Below are 21,150 nucleotides of genomic sequence, written 5' to 3' on the forward strand. Positions count from 1 at the left end.
CCATTTTATATTCCCACCAACAGTGCCCAAAGGTTCCACTCTCACCACATCCTACACAACACTTGTTATTTTCTATTTGTTTTTTCTTTTTGACAGAGTCTTGCTCTGTCACCCACGTTGAAGTGCAGTGGTGCAATTATAACTGGCTGCAGCCTCAAACTCCTGGGCTCATGTGATCTCCCTGCCTCAGCCTCCTGAGTAGCTGGGACTACAGGTGCACACCACCATACCTGCCTAATTAAATAATCTTTTTGTAGAGATGGGAGGAGTCTTGCTATGTTGTCCCAGCTGTTCTTGAACTCCTAGGCTCAAGTGGTCCTCCAGCCTCGGCGTCCCAAAGTGCTGTGGGTGTGAGGTGGTATCTCATTGTAGTTTTGACTTGCATTTCCCTGATTATTAGTTCATGTTGAGCATCTTTTCATGTGCTTTTTGGCCATTTACTTGCATATCTTCTTTGGAAAAATGTCTATGCAAGTCCTTTGCCCCTTTTAAAATCTACTGTGAAATATTTGACCATTCAAGTATTGTGACAGAGCAAGACTCTGCCAATTTGTTGTTGTTGTTGTTACTTTTTAGGAGTTCTCTGTATAGTCTAGATACTAATCCTTTATCAGATGTGGGATTTGCAAATATTTTCTCTCATTCTGTGGTTGCCTTTTTCTTCTGTTTATAGTATTAATCGATGCACAATTTTTTGAACTTTGATGAAGTCCAATTTGTCTATTTTTCTTTTGTTGACTGTGCCTTTTGTATCATATCTAAGAAATCATTGCCAAATTCAATAGACTGTTTTTTACAGTTTAATTTCATCCTTATAACTATGAGATGGATTATTTTTCTTGTCGTGCCATTATGTATAGCAAATGAAACCTACTGAATAAAAGTTGAGTTTGAAGTGATAGCAATCTATGGTGATTAATCTTAACTTCAGATGGAATTTTATATTTACTTTAACATGAAAAGTTTCCTAGGAAGAAGTATTGCCATCTCCTTGAGATATGGTGAAGGGTAAACATGAGCTTTATTGGATTTTTCCTCCCTTGAGTGCTTCATAAATAATAGAAACTCTGTCTTACAAAGTAAAAAAGAAAGAAGGATAGTAAGTTAATTTTAGATAAAGGTAATATGGAAGGTGAGACAACTGCTGTTCTAAGTATGTAATGTGAGTGGATCATACTTCACAATGGTCAAATAGAAATGCAATTTTAAAAAGCAAACTACACGTGGAATGTGTTGTACGTGCCTATCATGATTCAAGTTAAACAGCCATTTACGTGGGCAATGCTGAGATTGCAGTCTACATTCCCTATCCCCATTCCCTTTTGGGATTTTTTGTTCTTTACTTTTCTCTTTATAAAATACTGCATAAATTATTTGTTTATTTTGTTTATTGTCTCTCTTTCCTCCCTAAAACATAAGCTATATGAGGGCAGGGAATTATATCTGTTTTGTTGCCTGCTGTAGCTCTCATGCCTAGAAGGGTGCCTGGCACCCGGTAGGTGATCAGCAAATATCCATTGAGTGATAGACTATTGTAAGTAAAATAAGCCACTTAAATGACAAATGCATTTGACATATTTTATTTTTATTTTTAAATGTCTTTTATTTTTGAGATTAGCATAAAGTATATAAATGTAAGGTACATACTTGAATGAATTTTTATATACCTGTGACTAACACCCAAATAAAAATATAGCCTAGTTCCATTTACCCCTTCTAGGTTAGATCTTCTAGATCTCTCTTGCTCCTTCCCAGACAATCCCCTTCCTGCCAAGTGCAATCACTGTTCCGATTTTTCTCATCCATAGATTAGTTTTCCTTTGAATGTCATATAAATGGAATTGTACAATATGCACTTTTTTGGTCTGACTTCTTTTGGTCAGCAGATTCAGTCTGTGAGATCAGTGGCGTGTGGTATTCTGCTGCGTGATTGATCCCCACCTGTTTATCCATTCCCCTGCTGATGGACATGTAGGTTGCTTCCTTTTTTTTTCCTTTGCTAATGTGAATAAAGTTCTTGTATGAATTTTTGTGGACGTAACTTTTAGTTTACCTTGGATAAAACACCTAGAAGTAGAATTAACTCAATCATAAGGTAGATGCATACTTAACTCTTAGAAACTGCCAAAGAGTGTTCTAAAGTGGCTGAACTAATTTATATTCTCTCCAGCATCTGTTGCACATTCTGGAGAACGTGAGGAGTTGCTCTTCTTTTTAAGCCATACTTATGGGTATGCAGTGGTATCTCTTTATAGCTTCAACTTGCATTTTTTTTTTTTTTTTTGAGACAGAGTCTCACTCTGTTGCCCAGGCTGGAGTGCAATGGTGTGATCTCAGCTCACTGCAACATCTGTCTCCTGGGTTCAAGCAATTCTCCTGTCTCAGCCTCCCAAGTAGCTTGGATTACAGGCACCTGCCACCACAACTAGCTAATTTTTGTATTTTTAGTAAAGATGGGGTTTCACCATATTGGTCAGGCTGGTCTCGAACTCCTGAACTCAGATGATCCACCTGCCTTGGCCTCCCAAAGTGCTGGGATTACAGGTGTGAGCCACCACACCCGGCCCCGAGCATCATTTCATGTGTTTGTTGGTCATTTGGCTATCTTCTTGTGAAGAACACGTTGAACCCTTTTGCACATTTGCTTTTCACATTCTTTATTGTTTTACATGTGTTCTTTATTGTGGATGCAAGCATCAGATACATATATTGCAAATATCTTTTTCCAGCCTGTGATTTCCCTACTCCTCTTCCTAATATCTTTCAACAAACAGAAGTTTTTCATTTTAATGAAGTCATATGTATCAAATATTCTTTCTTTATTGCTTTTGTGTTGTGTTTAAGAAAACTTTGCCTCCCTTGGAATGATTTTAAAGGCATCAATACAGTTAGCTCAATTAAAATAGGTTGAATTAAATGCTTTTATTTGAAAGAATAAAAGCATTAAGTCTAAACAACTTTGAAATCTAAACCCCTCCTGTGGTACCTAAGCTCCTGGTAGCACCTGGCGTTCTCTTTGAAAATTACTTGCAGCCTTGTCTCCTTTATCCCTGCCCTGAAGGATCGGTGAAGGACAGCAGCCGTCTCATTCATCTTTGTCTTCAGGCGCTACACTATTCCTAGCACAAAGTAGCCAGTGGTTTTATTGACTGAATTCAGGAATGCTGACTTTACTCAAATATTGATTTTTTAAAAAAATTTTAGCCAAAATATACCTCTTTATGTCCTGATGTACACTCTTACTATGCTTCTTAAATAGAGACTATGTGAGAAAAATACCATTTGAATTTTACAGGGACTGCAGAGAAGCTTACAGAGGAGAACTCATTGGCGTCAAATAATGATGAAGTTTCCTATAGTTGGTGGCTGGGTGTGGGGAGGAGACTTTGGGCAGAGTAGGAGTAAATGCATGCACGGGCTTGGTGGATTAGCAAAGACCAAGAAGTGTGATGGGGTGAGATTGATGCCTGCAGATGAGAACCCAGTGGTGGTCATCCAATGAGGGTACAAGACAGGCAGTGATGAGGAGCTTGAAGACTGACCTCCTTCACAGCACTACTACTTATTGAGAACCTGGACCGGTTAATCAACTTACAGATTCCTATCTATGAAATGAAGTTTATGTGTACACCATGGGATTGCTGTAAATGATAGCTTGTGTGGAGTGTGCGTGAGAGAAACAGGGAGACAGAGAGAGATATGGGACGTGGAATTATCCATAGAGTGCCGTAAGTGCTCTGAATGTCAGTGATGGTCTTCCTGAGACTTCAGTTTCACCCTTTGGGGCTGTCCTATCAGTCTCTGCTCCCCTGGCTGTCCGTCCAGGCCTGCCGTCATTGTCTCCTGCCCACCCCCAATTCAGAGAAAGACCAGCTGTGCTATTTCTGAATGCATGACTCATAACTCTAATGGTGCTTGGAATGCCACAAATAATGTATATTTATGTATACCACTTATCTTTCACCTAGCCCCCTCTTCCCCAAATGAGCGCAGAATTTGTTTTAAATATCTTTATGTATCTGCTTCTCAGACTGCTGCCTGCCCCCTCCCTCACCCTCAAATGAGAGGATTAGTTCACTGTCATAGGCATTCAGATATGCTGAGTAAGTTAATTTATAACTTGTGTAACTGATCAGGACAAATGCTTCTGCCTAGGGTTCCAAAGCCTGGAACCACGCCCGCAGTACATTGAGTTTTTTGTTCATTCCATTATCTTTTTTGGAACTAAATCACTTTGCCAACCCCAGATCTTCTTCTAATGAGACTGCAGTACTGAATCATTTGGTATTTTTATGAAGTTTCTCATTGAATGAAATATTTATTGTGAGAAGAACATTACAAATCCAAAGTTTATCTAAAATAAATCTGGCTACAGCTGAGCAAAACATTTTTTGCTAAGCGGAAAAGAATAATAAAAATTTCCCGTAAATGTCATACAGAAGTCTTAGAGGTTTATATAAGAGAACTTTGATTTTTATAAACCTAGGATTTTGTTTTGTTTTGTTTTGTTTTGTTGAGGCAAGGTCTTGCTCTGTCACCCAGGCTGGAGTGCAATGGCACAATCATGGCTCATGGCACCCTTGACCTCCCATGCTCAAGCAGTCTTCCCACCTCAGCCACCCAAAGTGTTGGGATTACAGGCGTGAACCACCACACCTGGCCTTAAACCTAGTTCTTAAGAACAATAAAACAATTAGAACATTCCTAATTGTGTTAAATGTTAACTTCAAATTGCTTTTTAGACTAAGCAAACAAACTAAAATTTTCATCTTTGTTCTAAATAATATCTTTCCTTCTCAGTAAAATGGCAGAGATATTTAGGTTTTGACAAATAAATAATTTTTGGGGGGTTAACCTGGAGTTTGCACGCTAGATCATCTCACCTTAATGGTTAAAACTTTTTTTCTTTTTTTAATCGATACATAATTGTACGTATTTATGGGGTACATGTTATTTTGATATATGCACACAATGGGTAATGAACAAATCATGGTAATTAACATATCTATCACCTCTAACATTTATCATTTCTCTGTGTTGGTGAGATGGGAGAGCTCCCTTGACCCCCTCATGGGACTTGTGATGGGGGTGGCTCATTTACTTGGCTGCCATGCTGAAGCCCCTTGCAGAATGGGAAGCACACAGGGAGCAGGTGCAGGAGCTGGGGTGAGTGCCTTTGGGCACCAGTAGAAACAAATCCAGTACCAGCCATGGCAGTGTCTAGGGGTCACCTGCAACCTCTGGAGCACCAGAGGGTGTGTGTTACAATCAGTGCTCTTTTAGCATTTGCTGTCCACAGATGGCTAAGTGTTAAATCAGCTCAGTGGAGGATCAGGGTGACAGCCTTTTATACCCTGCCATTTCAGTACATGGGTTCTTGTCCAGTGTCCAGGAAGAATCAGGTCACATGAACTCGAAGGATGGTGAATGTGGAGATTTTACTGAGCAGTGGAAGTGGCTCTCAGTGGTATGGGGAGCTAGAGAGGGGATGGAGTGGGAAGATAACTTTCCCCTGGAGAGGGAAGAAGTCCTCTCAGACTATCCCTAGCCAAACTCCTCTCCAACCGTAGTCTTTGATGTCCAGCTGCCTCTCAATGTTCAGATGCTTCTTTTCTTGCCTTCTCTGCCATGCTGTTTTGTTCCTCTACCAGTGGATCTTGGGGACTTTATGGGCACAGGATGGGGTGTGGTGTGCCAAAAGGTGACATTTGGGCTGGAAAACAGGTATGTGAAGCCCTCATTTAGGGCCACGGGTCCAGGCTTGAGGGTGGAACCCTTGCCAGGGACTCTGTCCTTTTCTACCTAGTATTCCCCTGCTTCCTGTCCGTATTATTGGGAACCTTCAAAATCTACTCTTCTAGCTATTTTGAAATATACAATAAGTTATTGTTAACTATAGTCACCCTACTGTGCTGTCAAACACTAGAGCTCATTTTAATGGAACACTTCAGAGGGAAACTTAAAGCTTAGTTTTTGTTTGAAGAGTTTTGACTAATATTTAGAGTAAAGTTAATTTTGTAATTTAAAAATACACATAAAGTCAACAGAAAAAACTGAGGGAGATACACATAAGGAAAATAAATCACTCTGAATAAGCCTAGATCATTCTGATATTTAATCTGCCCAAATAACCTTTTTGTAAAAGTGGGGGAAATGGTGTCATATTTTATAACCTGTTTTATTTGTCTACAGTCTCATGAATATTTTCCAAGTTTATTACATATTCTTTTGTTACATTTTAAATAGCTGCATAGTAGTCTCATGAAGACAGAGGATAATTTAATAAAGTTCTGTTTATTTTATTTATTTTTTCAGACAGAGTCTCACTCTGTTACCCAGGCTGGAGTGCAGTGGCATGATCTTGGCTCACTGCCACCTCTGCCTCCCCGGTTCAAGTGATTGTCCTTTCTCAGCCTCCTGAGTAGCCGGGAATACAGGCACCTGCCACCACCCCTGGCTAATTTTTGTATTTTTTTAATTTTTATTTTTAGTACAGAAGGGATTTCACCATGTTGGCCAGGCTGATCTCAAATTCCTGACCTCAGGTGAGCCACCTGCTTCAGCCTCCCAAAGTGCTGGGACTACAGGCGTGAGCCACCGTGCCCAGCCAATAAAGTTCTTAAAGTTCTTAGTAATTTCTGACTTTTTGCTATTATAAACAATACTGCCAAAAAAAATCCTCATGATTTCCCTAAGATAAATCTATTTAGAAAGATCTTTTCAAAGAACCAATTCTGACTTTAATTTTCTTGTTTGCTCCTTTTCTTACTGGCTTCCCTTCTCATCTTTCTCTCTTTTTGCTCTCCTTTGTGTTTATAATTTGTTCTTCTTTTTCTAGTTTTTAAAGAAAGCATCTTTATTTTAGACCTTTCTATTTCTCTAATGTAAGCATTTAAGCTATAGATTTCTAAGTTATATCACACAAAATTTTGATATTTATTTTTACTCAGTTCGAAATATTTCCTGATTTTTAAAAATCCTCTTTGTTTACCCTACAGTTTAGAAACGTGTTGTTTAATTTTCAAAGGACGGAGATTCCCCAGAGAGCTTTCTACTATTGATTTGTGATTGTGGTTAGAGGCCATATGTTATTTCAGTTCCTTTAAATGTGCTGAGACTTGTTGTATGCTATAGATTGTGGTGTATCTTGTGGAGGGGTCCATGTGCATCTTCACTTGTGGGATGGAGTGTTCCCTAAGTGTCAGCTGTGTCCAGGGGCTTCAGAGTCTTGCTCCCATCTTGTATATCATTATTTTCTTTCTCCATGTTGTATCAATTACTGAGAAAGAAGTATTGAAGTCTCCAAGTATAATTGCAGATTTTTCTATTTCAACTTGCAGATCTGTTAGTTTTCCATTATATATCTGTTATTAAATGCATAAATGCTTAGGGTTGTCAATTCCTGTTGGTGAGTTGACCCCTTTATCATTATGAAATGTGCTTTTTTACCCTTGTAATATTTCTGTTTTTTTAAACTTTTATTTTAAATTCAGGGGTACAAGTGCAGGTTTGTTACATAGGTAAACTTGTGTCATGGGAGTTTGTTGTACAGATTATTTTATCACCCAGGTATTAAGCCTAGTACCCACTAGCTATTTTTCCTGATCCTGTCTCTCCTCCCACCCTCCACCCTCCTAAAGGCCCCAGTGTGTGCTGTTCCTCTCTGTGTCCATGTGTTCTCATCATTTAGCTCCCACTTATAAGTGAGAACATGCAGTATTTGGTTTTCTGTTCTTGTGTTGGTTAGCTAAGGATAATGGCCTCAAGCTCTATCCATGTTCCTGCAAAAGACATGATCTAATTTTTTGGTGGTGCATAGTATTTCATGGTATATATGTACCACATTTTCTTTATCCATTCTACTATTGATGAGCATTTAGGTTGATTCCATATCTTTACTAGTGTGAACAGTGCTGCATGTGTCTTTCTAATGCGTGAACATGCGTGCATGTGTCTTCATAATAAAATGATATAAATTCCTTTGGTTATATACCCAGTAATGGGATTTCTGGGTTGAATGGTATTTCTGTCTTTAGATCTTTGAGGAATCATGACACTGGCTTCCACAATGGCTGAACTAATTTACACTTCAGCCAAAAGTGTATAAGTGTTCCTTCTTCTCCACAACTTTGCAAGGATCTGTTATTTTTTTACTTTTTACCAAGAGCCATTCTGACTGGTCCTTTTTTTTTTTTTTTTTTTTTTTTTTTTTTTTTTTGAGACGGAGTCTTGCTCTGTCGCCCAGGCTGGAGTGCAGTGGCATGATCTCGGCTCACTGCAAGCTCCGCCTCCCAGGTTCACGCCATTCTCCTGCCTCAGCCTCCCAAGTAGCTGGGACTACAGGTGCCAGCCACCACGCCCAGCTAATTTTTTGTATTTTTAGTAGAGACGGGGTTTCACCGTGTTAGCCAGGATGGTCTCAGTCTCCTGACCTCGTAATCTGCCCACCTCGGCCTCCCAAAGTGCTAGGATTACAGGCTTGAGCCACCGCGCCCGGCCCTGACTGGTCTTAAACCCCTGGGCTCAAGTGATCCTCCTGCCTCAGCCTCCCAAAGTGCTGAGATTATAGGTTTGAGCCACTGTGCTGGGCCTTGATGTGTTTTTAAAAAATATTTTGTTTGGTGATCATTGAGCTTCTGGACCTTTGGGTTTATGGTTTTCAGCAAATTTGGAAGTATTTTTCCACATTTCTTCTTCAGATATTTATGTCGTTTTCCTCTTGGAGCTTCTGGACCTTTGGGTTTATGGGTTTCAGCAAATTTGGAAATATTTTTCCACATTGCTTCTTCAGATATTTATGTCCTTTTCCTCTCTAACCCCTTTTTCCCTTGGGACTCCAATTATGTAATGCATTAGACCCCCATGAGGTTGTCTCATAGGTCACCGATGCTCTGTTACTATTTTTCTTCTTGTGCTTCTTTTTGGAGAGTTTCTATTGCTGTCTTCAAATTCATGCATCCTTCCCTTTGCAGTGCCTAATCTGCTATTAATCCCACCTAGTGTCATTTTCATTTCAGGTGTTCTAGTTTCCATTACAAATTCAATTCAGCAAGACTGCGAGGCTTTTGTTTGAGTTCCCTGCTCACTGTACTTTGGCTCAGAAATCATTTTCAGCTAGAAAGAGAGTGCAATCCTAGTGGTCATTTTGTTTGTTTCTCCTATCGGGGATTGCTTTTCTATCCTGCCTATTGTTTGATATCAGAAAATAGTTGTTTCCTATCCCTTTTCGTGTTTTCTAGTTGTTAGAGTGGAATGGCTAGTCTATACCTCCTTACACCCTCATGGTCAGAAACAGAAATCCAATCAGTATTTACTTTGTCGATTTGTGTGGTAAGATCATGTCATTTTAATTTCTATTTCCTTGGTAATTGATGTGCAATTTTTTTTGTCTTTTAAGTTAGCTTAGACTTCGTAGGTTCACCACAGTATAGGTTGAGGGAGTCAGTTGCTTGGATGTCACCTAACATGGAGTTTTGTTTTGTTTTGTTTTGTTTTACAATAGTGAAAAGTCACCCCAGACCAAAACCACAGGTGTCCCACTGAGTTCAGTTTTCAGAATCTCAATGTAGAGTTTAAAAGGGGAAAAGATATCCTTTCCTAAAAGCACATATACCTTCGTGGTTTGTTTTTTTGTTTTGTTTTTTTTTTTTGTTTTTTGAGACGGAGTCTCACTCTTTTGCCCAGGCTGGAGTGCAGTGGCGCGATCTCGGCTCACTGCAACCTCCGCCTCCTGGGTTCACGCCATTCTCCTGCCTCAGCCTCCCAAGTAGCTGGGATTACAGGCACCCACCACCACACCTGGTTATTTTTTGTATTTTTAGTAGAGACGGGGTTTTACCGTGTTAGCCAGGATGGTCTCGATCTCCTGACCTCGTGATCCACCCACCTCAGCCTCCCAAAGTGCTGGGATTACAGGCGTGAGCCAGTGTCCGGCCTAACCTCCATGAGTTTAAAAAAGTCCACAGGTTTGAGTGAGAGAACTTGGAGAGCAGGAAGGTCACAACCCAGCTCAGATGGTGGACGCAGGGAATGGAAAAGCGGGTGACCATCCACATTCCCCTCCGGCATCGTCCCACCACCATGGGCTGAGCGCACACCGAGAGGAAGTCATGTTCTGTTCCTTAGGTGCAACAGGGTTGAAGGATTCTCAATCTCTCCTTCACCAAAATACTTCTCTTTCTATTTAGATGCTTTCCCCTCCTTGTAACATTATGACTGTTTTTTATTTCCACTTGGCTGTGATATTTTTGTGTAAGTCAAATATCAATATAGTTTTCTTGAGAAAAGCGCTGTTAAAGATTGATACCCCGTTTCAGGCTGTATTAAGTATACATTAGTAATTCACTGGCTATAAAAGCACTTATAGACACAGATGTATTTAAGATACATCATTGTATGTTATATCAGACATTTTATATTTCTGGGAAGATCTCAAATATTTGAAACAGTAAATATATTTTTTAGCTTCATCAATAGGTACTGAATTAAGTAGGTAAGGTTGAGGCTTGAAAATGCAACTTTAAACTTTTGAAATTAAAAGTTTAATTTTTAAAAACATAAGAGGAAACTTGTGAATTAAAAATAACTTAGGGTAGGCTGGGAGGATCACTCACATCTGTAATCCCAGCACTTTGGGAGGCTGAGGCAGGAGGATCACTTGAGGCCAGGTATTTGAGACCAGCCTGGGCAACAGGGGGAAACCTTGTCTGTACTAAAAATACAAAAATTAGCCATGCATGGTGGTGGGTGCCGGTAATTCCAGCTACTCAAGAGGCTGAGGCAGGAGAATCACTTGAACTCAGGAGGCGGAGGTTGCAGTAGCAGAGATCATGCCACTGCACTCCAGCCTGGGTGACAGAGTGAGACTCTGTCTTTAAAAAACAAAAAATGATGTTATATGAACTTTTCTTTTCTTTTCTTTCTGAGACAGAGTTTTCGCTCTTGTTGCCCAGGCTGGAGTGCAATGGTGTGATCTCGGCTCACTGCAACCTCCACCTCCTGGGTTCAAATGATTCTCCTGCCTCAGCCTCCCGAGTAGCTGGGATTACAGGCGCCTGCCACCACGCCCAGCTAATTTTTGTATTTTTAGTAGAGAGGGGTTTCCTTACGTTGGCCAGACTGGTCTCAAACTCCTGACCTCAAGCGATCCATCCACCTCGGCCTCCCAAAGTACTGGGAGAACTTTTCTTAATGACTCAAGATGGTAAGTGTGAATGCCAGGGATTACATTGTGTCTAAGCAGGGCTGCCTTCATGGCTGGGGTTTTAGGGCTTATGGCCCCGGGATTTGCTTGTGCGCTTTTGTTCTTCTGTGCTGGTTCTTGCCTGAGTTGTCATTTCTGACTAGTGACTAGTGTGCCTGCCTGCAGCCATTTATTTTCCTCTATTCATCCCTAATCTGAGGTGGGGTTGTATCTAGCCTATTAATCTTATTAGAAACAAGTGTAAACTAAATATGTGCTTTGCTTCTAAAGAAAGACTAACGTTCTATAAGAAAGTGTTTTGATTTTGTGAAGAACTTTCTGAAATGAACTAAATTTCTCTACAGGGTTTTTGATTCCTAAGTCCCAGGAGGTTGGGGAAAGTTTGCCAGAGGGCTAAGAAATAGGCAGGTGAGGTGTTAATACTTAGCTTTAGGGTACAGTGAATTTGGGTACGGATCTGTGTTTTTTGATAGATTTTCCTGAAGCTGGTATTGAAATTCTGTTTCCTTGTTTAGGTACAAGCTATGGGTTTCACTGATGAGTGGGGAGGGCTGTGGCGGGAGGAAAGGAACTGGTTTGGTAGTTGGCAGCAAAGAAATAGATGAGCGGTAGGATGGTTAGTCATAATGAGGTTGCGACTGCTAAACTGGCACTGTGGAATGTGTCACTCAGGGGTGAACTGCGTGGTCTCTTTGCGTCTGGCTCCCTGTGTTGTTTGTGGCTGGGCTCTCTCTTGGCAGAAGTGATGTGTACTTTACTTGCTTTGCCATCGGCATGGCTGTCATCAACCCACCATCTAGCAGTTGCTCAAGTGCTGTTGTCATTATTCAAATCAAACTAGAAACTGTCTTTTCATGAGTGTGAACATGTCAGCCGGAGCTAGAGGAGAAGCATCAACTCAGGTCCTCTGCCGAGCAGACAGAGATGGAGTTAGGAGTAAGAGAGGTTTACTGGGGACAACCTCCCTGAACGACGAAGACGGGGAGGGGGTGGGATTGGGCCCAGAAAGCCTTCATGTGGCGATGTGGATCTGACGGCTGTGACAGAAACGAGAGAAGCAAGCACAGCTGGGCAGGGCAGGTCTCAGACCGCACTGCCCATCGGATGGGACCCTCTCATACTGGGGTTGGCAGCGTAGAGCCAGTGGCCCAGTTGCCTTCTTAACAATGGCTTTGGCCGGGCGCGGTGGCTCACGCCTGTAATCCCAGCACTTTGGGAGGCCGAGGTGGGTGAATCACGAGGTCATGAGATCGAGACCAGCCTGATCAACATAGTGAAACCCCGTCTCTACTAAAAATACAAAAATTAGCCAGGCGTGGTGGCACATACCTGTAATCCCAGCTACTCGGGAGGCTGAGGCAGGAGAATCGCTTGAAGGTTGCAGTGAGCCGAGATCACGCCACTGTACTCCAGCCTGGCCGACAGAGTGAGACTCCATCTCAAAAAACAAAAACAAACAAAACAATGGCTTTAACTACTTGTAGAATTTTAAGAGATACTCTGGTCTTAGGAGCATCACATTTACTGATCTTCTGTTAGAGTGGCTGGTGTTTCGCATTTTATAAGCAAATCCATTTTGTCTGTTGTTTGCATGGAGTTCAGTTTCAGAGGGTGTTCCTAAACTCTGGAGGGATATAATCCCTTGATTACTGCTTCTCCCCCTCACTGTCCCCCACAGCAATGTCTCCTGATACAGGGGTGTGGCCCAGCATCTGACCGTCAGCACAGAAAAAGGGAGCTCTGGACCTAGTATGAGACTCCTTGATTGTGGCCCTCCTTGCTGCTAGTGCGTTCGCAGCATGTGTACAGTCGAGTGTGCCATAGACACTCAGCTATGATTCAAGATTGTATGTCAGACATTACTGAGAGCTTGGCACAGTTCCATGAGGGTTCTGTAATACTTGGCTCATTTGTAAGCAGTGCCTTTGGCAGAATGGTGAGCTCTGCCCAGGAGCAGCACAATGCTTTTATTACTTAGGCCTATAATACCTTATCTTCACGGAATTATGGGTCATAAGGATATCACACTGTACAGGTAGTATATTTGGTTGTATTAACTTATACATTTCATTTCATAGCTCATTGATATTAAAAGCCTTTCGTTCAAGGGGGGAGCTAATAATTTATACAGCTAGAAATTCAATAAATTCAGGAAGAGTGCCAAGAATGCCAGGCCTCTTGTCTTTCCTATCCCTGCCAAGCAGTCACCTGCCAGACTCCATTCGTTCATTCCTTTGATCTGCTTCTGAGGTCAATTGCTGCCCCCTTGGCATCCCAGACCCTCTGACTCATAATTAGAGACTCTTCCTTTGTGGGAACACCTTACCTGATTTGTATCTGTTATAACACATCTTATTCTACTTTCTTGTAATTTTGTACAAGTTTCCACTACTAGATCATTTTGGCTTGTTATAGTTGGTCTATCAATATAGTTTTTCCATTCTCTACTCTTTGCCCTCCTCTTCAGAGAAGTGTCATGCAGGGAAGCAGAGCTAAGAGGGTTTGTCTTTCTTGTGTGTCTATCTGGCTATGGGGTGGAGGAGAGCACAAACTCAAAGGAGGGGGCACTCTGGGAAGTCCAGACCATAGCTGTTCATGTTGCAGCATATGTGCTCACGGATTTGTCTCACTGCACAGGATATTCTTCTCCATCTTTACCCTCTGTTTTGGAAGCTTTTAGATGAATCCCAGCTGCTGACTTTACAGAGGAAGGCATCTTAAATCTCTCCAACCAATCACCCTTTTCCCCAGCTGGAAGTACTCGTCTTTCTCTTAGACTCTGAACATCCATAGCTCTCACTGTCTCCACTTCTTCCACTCTCACAGGTGCTGAGAATGGTAATATCAGTAGGGCACAGTCCACACTTACACAAGTGGACACCTTGTTAACTGGGAAGGCAGACACAAAAGCAGAATAATTCTAATGTGGAAAATGCACAGACTGGACCACTGCACGTGGTTACGTTGGTCGTATGAGACTAAGAAATGTGCTTTCTGGAATTGCTGTCTGCCCACCTGTGCCTGGGGGCCCTATGCATAGAGGAGGGGGATCTAACTCAACCCGAGAGTGTGCGACGAGGGAAGACATCTCAGAGGAGAGAAAGCCTGGGCTGTGTCTTAAGGGGTGAGTAGTAGGCAGGCAGAGAACTGGCGGAGAGGAAGCAAGTCCAGGTGAAAGGAAACACTCCACATTCGAAGCTGTCTTAGTTATTTCCACATTGGTCTGTTTCCTCTCCAGACTACAGGTGCTTTGAAGGCAGGGAGAGGGTTTTTTAACTTCTGCATTATGCACACAGAATGCCCAAAATTTCTGGTGATGGAATGACTTCCTGTCTGCTTTAGCCTTTTTGCCTGCCTCCTTGACTTACTGAATTCTTACACATGTTCCTATCTTAAACAGGGGTGTCCAATCTTTTGGCTTCCCTGGGCCACATTGGAAGGAGAAGGACCGTCTTGGGCCACCCATAAAATACACTAACACTAACGGTAGCTGATGAGCTGAAAAAAGAAAACAATCCCCCAAAAACTCATCATGTTTTAAGAAAGTTTACAAATTTGTGAAGGGCCACGTTCAAAGCCATCCTGGGCTGCATGTGGCTTGTGGGCCACGAGTTGGACAAGCTTGCTCTAGAATATGTTAATCTTTAGTATTTGGGACTTGGCTTTTCCTGGCTTAAGCACCCGGTACCATCACTGCTACCACCGCTAAAGCCTGTGAGTCTGGAATGGCTATTGGGATTTCTTTTTAATGCATAGACTCTAGGAGTATACTTTTATTTTTAACAACCCCACAAAACCTAATAAAGATAAAAGATTCAGTTAGTCAACAGATATTTTATTGTCTATTTCAGGAAACTCTTTGAAATGCCACTCTCATTTATATAAAGGTCAGATAGATGATTTATGTAGGTAAAAGGTCATATGGATGATCATATAGATAAGGGTTATATTAATGATTCTTATAGTAACAAACAAAAAAAAATGCACCTGTGGGCATTGAGCTGGTTGCTTAATTACTCCTTGCCCCATTTTTATTATCTTTAAAAAATTATCTGTAAAAATAAGCATGCTCCTCATATGATTGTTATGAGGATTGGATGGATTTACACATACAGAATGCTTAGAACAGTGGTAGGCTCAACAATAGTTGTGCTTTTTATCACACTTGTCTATGGCACCTTAGTGACATGGCAAAGACAACAAATCGACCTGGCAACCCTGAGTCGGTTGTGGAGGCCTTGGATTCAGATGATTGCATATGCATCTCTTTGGCAGTGCTCTTGCTTTTTAAAGATTTTCTCATATTTTAAACTTTCTCACTTCTGTGTCTGAGAAGAAAACGTGATACACAAAATGTCAACTCAACAAGAGAGTCAGGAAAAGCCATCCTGCTGGGGAAGTCTATTTTGTGTCAGTGGAGTTGGGAACAAAAGTGAATGAGCTGGCCTCCGTAGTGACTTGCTCAAATCTGACTGCATGTATTTAGTGGGTTAAGACTGCTGTTGGAAGTAGAGCATTGGGTTCATATGACCAGTGATTGTAAGCAAACAGGACAGGCTGATTGGCATGAGAAACTGGGGCAATAGTTGAAGCAAATGAATGTGTTTTTCTCTTGTACCTGACTGCTGACTTCCATCTGCTTGGAGCCTCCACCTCCCCAAGAAAGATTAGAAGGAATGTCAAGAGAAACATCAAGATGTTTTCATTGTTTGTCTTTCAAAAATAGCAGGATTAGGCAAGCCAGCCTTTTGTTTACGAGGAGACTTTGTAGACTAATTCTTCTTTGAAATACATACAATACTTAATTGTATATATTAATCTGCATTATATAGTTATATTATAAATATCTCACACTTACAAGAGTTGGATGGCTTGACTCTCAACATTTTCCACATTGAAGAAGAGATACCTGAGCAGGTTTTTTGATTTTGAGATGAGGGTCTTGCTATGTTGCCCATGCTGGCCTTAAACTCTTGGGCTCAAGCAATCCTCCCACCTCAGCCTCCTGAGTAGCTGGAATTTATAGGTGCACTCACCATGCCCTGCAGAAGCTGCATGTGTTGGGGTGCACCTGCAATTCCAGCCACTGTAATTTTAAGGAGTGTTTGGAATCTGGAAGAATGGCATGAGGGAAGTGCATTAAAACACTTGCCTGTTTTTGATTTCCAGAAGGTAGAGTGGAAGGCAGGAGGAGGAAAGAAAGCAATGTAATGAGATACGCCTTGATGTTTCTCTCCCTGGGGAAAGTTTTCCCAGTCGGAGAGATGAGGTGTGTGGGATAAGTGATGATAATACTGAGGAGCAACAGGGAGGTCCTGTTTTCTTGAACTGCCCACTTGTGCTTCCCATGTGGTCTGGGAGCTAATCTGAAAGCTCCTGGGGCCTCTCTGGGGCCTGGCTTGGTAGGGTTGTGGAATGAGGCTGACAGAAGGTGGCAGAGAGAGCACAGCAGATGCTGTAGTCTCTGCAGAGGGAGCCCAGGTGAGGCAGAGCCATCTAGGGAACACAGATGCCCTTTGACAAAGCCAAGCCAGACCAGTCACAGACATAACCCAAATGCCAGCAAGGGGACTAGGGATGTCATTCTGCAGACCAGAGGAGGCAGAAGGCATTTATGTGTAAGGATCCCAACTATTCCCCACGCCCCCATCTCTACCCTCCATGGATCCAGCACCATTTTCAAGAGAGAAGCCAGAGGAGGATGAAGTGATTTAGGAGCTAAAGCGTCCTTATTCAAGGAAGACTGAATACCCCTTACTTAAACTTTTCACATTGGACTGAGCTGCAAACAAAACTGGACATTTCCATTTTTTCCCAGCTATTTATACAGGATGATGCCTTAGGAGGTGGGTCAGATTAGTTGCAGACTAAATTTAAAGAATTGCATTTTTCTCTGTCCACTTATGACAGAATGTGAAATTTTGTGTTCGCTTGATTCACTCGTCAAACATGTTTACTGAATGACTTCTGCATCCCATTTCCTGGGGATACAGAGGTGATGAAGACGAGCATGGGTCCTGCCCTCCTGGAGCTCCTAGAGAATGTTGGAAGACAGAAAATGAACACACACATTTTATGGAGTGGTATGTGCCATGGAAGAAATAATGTGTGGTGTTAGGGAATAAGTGAGAAGGGGAATGCTGTAGCTAGGGCGTGGTCACAAAGTGCTTCTGTGGGGAAGTGACATTTAAGCTGATGCCTGAGTGACAGGAAGAAGTGAGTTAGCAAAGACTAGGGAATGATAGTCTAGGTGAAGGAAAAGCAAGTACCAGGTCTCTGGAGAAGGAACAGAGCTGACGTCTTGAGGAAAGAAGGTCATCATGGGTGGGGTTCAGGAGCAGCAGGAGAGGGGTCACTGATGTCACTGAGGAGGTGGGCTGGCTATGGGGTTGGTTGCAGTGAAGCCATGTGCCTTTGGCCAAGCTGTGTGGGTCTTCAAAATGCTTAGGACAAGGCTGGATGCAGTGGCTCACGCCTGTAATCCCAGCACTTTGGGAGGCTGAGGTGGGCGGATCACCTGAGGTCAGGAGTTCAAGACCAGCCTGGCCAATATGGTGAAACCCCATCTCTACAAAAATACAAAAATTAGCCGGGCATGATGGTGGGTGCCTATAATCCCAGCTACTTGGGAGGCTGAGGTGGGAGAATTGCTTGAATCTGGGAGGCAGAGGTTGCAGTAAGCCAAGATTGCGCCATTGCACTCCAGCCTGGGCAACGGGGCCAGACTCCGTCTCAAACAAACAAAAACAAACAAACAAAATATGCTTAGGACAGGCAAACCACAACTTCAAAGGAAATTGCGCCTCTCCTAGATTAGCTGTTCAAAGATGGTGTTCATGCATATTGAATCAGCAATGAGATTTTAAAGTTGGTGTCCCTAACTTGGGCCAGTGTTGGGGTCCTAGGAGCAATGGAGAATGTCTATCCTAGCAACAGAGGAAGTTGCTAAGGAGAAGTAACTGGACTTGTATTTTTAAACCTCGACCAATCCAATCCACATGAAAAATTACTCTGAGTTGAGTGTTTGAAACATAGCTTTTCTTTTTTTTGGTTTTAGATATGAAATACATTTCCTTAAAAGCACATTTGTCTTCATTTCATTTACAGGATAAATTTAATACATCTAAGGTATAAAATGGGTTTTGAGGAACAGAAGCCAGTGTATATTGCTGTACTTATTGGAAACAAGGCTTCAAATTACAGTGGCTCAACTTTCACCCACTGTGCTAGAGCCAACTAGGTTGTAAATAAAGTATCACCAGCACGTGTCCCTGCTCACACACAATTACACCTGCAATGCTCTGCTCTTTCTCTGCACAGCCAAATCATAATCATTCTTATAAGCCTACTTCAAATGGCTTCCTGAATGAAATCGCTCTGTTTCTTTGGCCCCCATTGAGACTGGCAGCCATCTTTTGTGCTTTGAATTTCCACATTTCTTGCTCTCTGTTGCTGTAAAAATGGAAGCTTATGCCCCTCTCCCTACCCACTACTTCACAAAATGCCTTCTATCTAGGAGGTGCTCAATAACTGAATGCATTCCATAGCCAACAATATTTTAAATCATAAAGAATCCATGGCCTGTTACTTCTCTTTTCATCTTCTCTGATCTGAAAAAAAGAAAGAAACCAACAAGTATTTGCAGTAATAAGAAATCCTGACCCATCAGTGTCGCTTTCCCTTTGTGTTTATTTCTTTTGAATTCTTGGGTAGAAGTGGATTGCAGATGCTATATTTGGAGAGATGCGGTTTGTGCAAAGGAGGGTCTTGAAAAGGCCTTCGAAATGTGTCTGCCAAGGCTAAAATAATCACATTTTGCATTTACCAGCATTTTCATTGTGTCTGTTTGATTAGGAGAAATAATCAGCCCAGTGCTTCCCCAGTGGCTGAACTGCTTTTGATGTGCCTGTGTTCTGAAGGATTATAAAACATCTTTGCAAATATGGGGTAGAGGCCATAGTTGAACTTGAAACTCTTTTGAGGAGTGGAACGTATGGGTATATGCATGCACACGTGCTTCATGTTACGAAGGCTTTGCAATGACTGCACGGTTTTCCTAGAGATTTTTCTGGGGGCAAAGAGAAAGCTACCTTTACATACTTTTCAAGTACCTAAAACATTGGAAAAAAGACATAACCAACTTCTTAACTCATGTAGTAACAGTTTGAATACCTATGTTTACCAGGAAATTTCAGCTAATAGAAATTTAAGTGATTATTTCCTTGAGATGGGAGTTGGGATATAATCAGGTTGTGAACTACAAAAGAACTTCGTTTATATAAGGGCTCAGCAAACCATGGCCTGTAAAGTAAGACTGGTTTTTACATTTTTAAAGATGTGTGAGGAAGGAGAAGAAGGAGAAGAAGAAGAAGAAGAAGAGGAAGAGGAAGAGGAAGAAGAAGAAGAAGACGAAGAGGAGGAGGAGGAGGAGGAGGGGAAAGAAGGAGACTATGAGACAGAGACCATATGTGGCCCACAAAGCCTAAAATATTAACCAACTGACACTTTACAGAAAAATTTGCCAACCCTTGATTTATGTAATCGATTTCTATTTTGCAGATGAAGAAACCAAGGCTCAGATGGTAGCCTGCTTACCTAAGCTCACAAGAAGCAGCCTGTTCTATTAAAGGAGAATCGGATTCAAGTTTCTGCAGATCTGGCTTCTAATCATATCTTTCATTTGAGCTAATATGGTTTTGTGACTGATAATAAGATTTCCCTTTTGGCTCTATGATTCTAGAGTTCACAGAGAAATGTGTGCAATGCAGTTCTAACACCAACTACCTGGAGTGAGGTCAGACTTTACAGGTTAAGAGCGCAGTCCTCTAGAAGACTGTCCATGCTTCAACAACCAGCTGCAGGCTGTGGGGTTCCCAGACCACCTGCACATCTGACCAACTGGCTACACATTCAAAGGTTCCTACTACTCCTCAAAGAACTCAGAAAAAATGCTACACTTATGGTTACAGTTTTATTACAAAGGATACAAGTCAGGACCAGCCAATTGGAGACACAGAGGTTGAGATCTGGGAAGGTCCTGAACATGAAGCTTCTGTGTCTTCAAGATGTGTCACTTCTTGGCATATTGATGTGAATCACCAACCTGGGAGGCTCCCCTGAGTTTCAGTGTCCACAAGTTTTTATTGGGGTTTCATTATGTAGGCGTTATTAATTGGATCATTGGTCACATGAATTCAACCTCCATCCCCCTTTCCCCTCCCCAGAGGTTGGAAGGTCAGGCTGAATCACCCGGCTGAAACCCCCAACCCTCTAACCACATGATTGGCCTTTCTGGGATGGCTGGACCCCATTCTTAAACCATCTAGCAACCCACCATGAGTCATCATCTTAGCAGGAACTGAGGAGCGCACAGAGGGACCCACCATGAATAGCAAAGATGCTCCTATCACTGCGAAATTCCAGGGGTTTAGAGGCTCCCTTACAGAAACTGAAGACAAAGACCAGACATATTATTGCACAAGTGTCCGAGCCGGGTCTGACTCCACCTTGACTTTTCATTCTGTGCGTATGGAGCACAGTTACAGACTGACTGACGTGGGACGGCCTGTGTGACTGGCGTTGGGAGGAAGACGAGGGTGGCCTGTGTGACTGGCATTGGGAAGAAGATGAAGGTGGCCTGTGTGACTGGTGTCGAGAGGAAGATGAGGGTGGCCTGTGTGACTGGCGTTGGGAGGATGATGAGGGTGGCCTGTGTGGCTGGTGTAGGAAGGAAGATGAAGGTATTTCTTTCCGAAGTTGTTTTTTTTTTTTTTTTTTTTTGAGATAGTGAAACTTTGCCAGGGAAATGGACTAGATGTGTCTCAAGCATCTTTTGGAGTTTTAAACATTTTGAATTAAGTTAGGGTGAAAATACTGCAGTTTGGAGTGAAGGATTTTGTTTCTGTGTTACTTAAGGCAATGAAACAATAATAATTTGCCCTTATGTT

General features: G+C 42.0%; 1 protein-coding gene across 2 annotated transcripts in view; it reads left to right on the plus strand.

The window, feature by feature from the left end:
* ATP8A2 (ATPase phospholipid transporting 8A2) overlaps window positions 1-21,150 on the plus strand; it is a 660,817-nt gene that overhangs the window by 71,478 nt on the left and 568,189 nt on the right. The window lies entirely within an intron of this gene.

The sequence above is a fragment of the Pongo pygmaeus genome, chromosome 14, assembly GCF_028885625.2.
Source record: "Pongo pygmaeus isolate AG05252 chromosome 14, NHGRI_mPonPyg2-v2.0_pri, whole genome shotgun sequence".
Taxonomy (NCBI): Eukaryota; Metazoa; Chordata; class Mammalia; order Primates; family Hominidae; genus Pongo; species Pongo pygmaeus.